At 39.4% G+C, this 3544-nt stretch overlaps 1 pseudogene; it reads right to left on the reverse strand.

Annotated features, from left to right (window-relative positions):
• Positions 1 to 2356: 2356 nt before the first annotated feature.
• On the reverse strand, positions 2357 to 2794 carry LOC140603540 (profilin-1 pseudogene; annotated as a pseudogene).
• Positions 2795 to 3544: the final 750 nt, after the last annotated feature.

A 3544-nucleotide genomic window follows, 5' to 3' on the forward strand; every position in this document is an offset into this window, starting at 1 on the left:
ATACTTCATATCCAGTTTTCTCTATTATTAATATCTTATATTAACATTTTTTTTGTGTTTCAAGATTGTATCCAAGACACCATATAACATTTAGCTGCCATGCCTCTTCAGGCTCCTCTAAACTATGACAGTTTTTCAGACATTTCCTGCCTTTAATGACCTTGAGAGTTTTGAGGAATCCTGGTCAGATATTGTGTAGGATGTCACTCAACTCATCTTTTTCTGATGCTGACTGGCATTATGGATTTTTGGAAGGAAGACCATAGAGATCACTTCATATCTAGGGTGTACACTATCAACATGTTTATTTATCATGGTTGATGTTAACTTTGACCACTAGCTAGATAGTGTTTGTCAGGTTTCTCCACCAAATTCCTTTTCTACCTCTTTCCATATTGTATTGTTTGAAAGAAAGTCACTATGTGCAGCCTCCACTTCAAGAGAGGGAAGTTATGCTTCAGTCTCTTCAGGACACAGTATCTATATAAATTATTCAGAATTCTTCTGCATTGGAGATTTGTTTCTTCTTACCCATTTATTTATTCAATCACTTATTTATTTATGTTAGTATGAGCTTAGGGATACTTATTTTATACTTTGGGTTTTAATCTAATACCACTTTATATTGTTGTTCAAATTGTTTCAATTTTGGCCTTTGGTAACTTATTGTAGTTAATTCCTGTGTCTCTTTGATATACATATATATATCTCACCATCAGCTATATATATATATATATATATATATATATATATATATATAGCCATCAGCATAGGTTTTTGTTTGATTTTGTTTTTTGTCTTTTTTGGGGGTCTTATTAAAAAAAAAAAGTGAAACTTTTATTAAAGTGCCTCTAGTGGAGAACGTGAAAAATAATAAAGAAATTGCCCCTAAAGAAATTCTAAAGGGATGAGGCTTTATGTCTGGCAGAAAGAAAAGTGAGGGAACACTAATTGCCTTGGAGTTTATGATATATCTTAGTTGTTAGAACTGGTATTGCTAATCACAATTCAAAGGGCAATGGATGTTTCTATGAATATGTAGCTGTGAAACTCTAGAATTGCATAGGCAATCTTGTTCTGATCGTAACACAAAAAAAGAAAATTAGAAAATTAGAAAAGAGTCTTAAGGTAACTGGAAGGAACTAATTTTTAGTGAGTACTTACATTATATTCCTGGCACTTTGTATAAGTTGTATTATTTGAACAATGGCCATCTGCCTCTGATTTTCTCTACTCAAAGCCTGGGGGATAAACTCTTATTATCATATTACATTGTATTCTATGAATCATCAAAAGCCAACTGAAGAATTTCAGGAAGTAAGAAACATTAGTTATTTTTATAGAAAGAAGTCAAATTACATCCAAATTCCATAGAAATGACTTTCTTGCTACTTTGCTTCTCTTCTTTGTATGTTTCTAATAATAAGCAGTAAGGTACAAATAATAGGATTTGGAACAGCTTGTTCCAAATACATTCAATTGTGGAGTGTCCTTTTCTTTTCAGTTACCAAGAGCACACCACTACCTTCTATAATCTAACCTGCTGTTGCTGATAAACACGATTGGCCAGTGGAGAGAGTGGTTCCATGGACCTTTGACTCGTGTGATGCATGATGCTTGGAGACTCCAACTGGGGCCAATCTATTCTCTCTGCTGTGCGTCTGACCTTGGATTATCACCTGTACTTGGTTCAAGTAATGAGATTCTCAGGTGGAATCACACATTTATTTTCTCCTAGAATTTAAGAAATCTCAGGGACTAGTTATGCTATTACCAGTCAAAGCAGGGATCCTTGGCTCCCGGGTCTCCCTTTGCTCTCCTGACAACAATTTCAGTCTCTTGCTTCTGAGTTGGACCCCAGAATAAATAGAGGCTTGGGAGCTCCTGAATATTTCCCCAAACTCCTAGACGTGCATGTTTTCTCTGCCAAGGGTTCCTATACACACACTGAGATAGGGAATTACCCTCCTGCAATAACCCTTTCAACACAATTTCTATAATGGCTCCTTTTAACCAAATTTCTATAATGTTGGCATATTAGTTTCCTAGGACCGTCTTAATAAATAAATTAATAAATTGCCACTGAATTTGATTACTATTTATTTTTTAGTAGCATTTTTTTAAATTTAGAAAACAAAACAAAACTCCCAAACAAAAAGATTTTCCAACCACACAGAGAAGGGGTATGGGTAGGGGTGGGTGTGTGTCCATACAGCTGTAGCCCTCAGCCCATGTGGTTTTGGCAGCAATAAGTGGTGTAGGGTAATGGCCCCCAGAATAAAATGGTGTATGTGTGTGTATGGGAAGGAGAGGGGTGCAAAAGCAGTGCGGAGTGGTGGGGAAAGGACAGATGAGGTCAGCACTGGGAGCGCCCCAGGCAGGAGGCCATTTCAAAACATTTCCTGTTGATCATACCACCATGGACACCTTTGGCCAACAGCAGAACTAGCATCTTTGCAGTCCTGGTAACAGTGATGGACGTGGGAGCTCTGTGGGTGCTTTTGGTAGGAAGATCCACGGTAAACTCCCTGCCCTGCAGCAGTGAGTCCCTGATAACAGAACATTTCTGGTTCCTAGGTGTCAGTCCATTCACAAAAAAAACAAAACAAACAAACAAAAAAACTTGACCAGTCTTTACCACCCAGGGTGCCGACCTCAGCTGGCAAGAGGTTGATGAAGGTTTTTCCCATAAGGTGGCCCTGATGGAGGGCAAGTCCATATAGCCCATGATGGCCAAGTCGTGATAGGGGCCCTCTGCCGTGATGCTGTGGTTGTGGGCATTCCACCTGGCCATGGCACTGCTACTGGGGCTGGGGGCTGGGCTCAGTGGCCTCTGGCTGGCAGACAAGGGAGGCGGAGTGCTTGGCCCCAGAGCTGGGTCTGGGTAAGGAATCCGCTAGCTGTGTCTGATGGCTATAAATGACAGAAATTTATCTTCTTAGTTCTAGAGTCTAGAAGTCTGAAATCCTGGTGTTGGCTGCACCATGCTACCCTAGGAATGCTGGAGGGAAAAATATTGTCTTGCCTTTTCCAAGTGGCTCCCAGCAAACTTTGGCTTTGATTGGCCTGGAGCTGCATCACTCCACTATTTGCCTCTGTCTTTATGTGGCCTTCTTTTCTACTTGTCTCTGTGTGTTCTCTCCTCTTCTTATGAGATCACCTGTCATTGGATTTAGGGTACACCCTAATCTAGTATGACCCCATCCTACCTTAACTAAATACATCTGCAAAGAATTTTATTTCCAAATAAGACTGCATTCTGAGGTCTGGGTGGACATGAATTTTTGAGTACATTATTCAATTTATCATGCTCGGCTATTTATTTTCTCAATTCAAAGCAAGTTTGGAATACACACAGGGGCAGTTTAAGGAGACTTCCAAGGTTGTACAATGGGAAACAATGACAAATGCCGGCTGACAATCTGGCAATGAGGGAAAGGATGAAAAACTCTAAACCACATTTGAATGTTTGGTGTACATTATATCAGAGACCCCAAATGTGTATACATAATGATTCTATCAGTAACAAGTTTGTGTGGAGGTA

This window comes from Canis lupus, chromosome 14 (genome assembly GCF_048164855.1).
Source record: "Canis lupus baileyi chromosome 14, mCanLup2.hap1, whole genome shotgun sequence".
NCBI classification, from domain to species: Eukaryota; Metazoa; Chordata; class Mammalia; order Carnivora; family Canidae; genus Canis; species Canis lupus.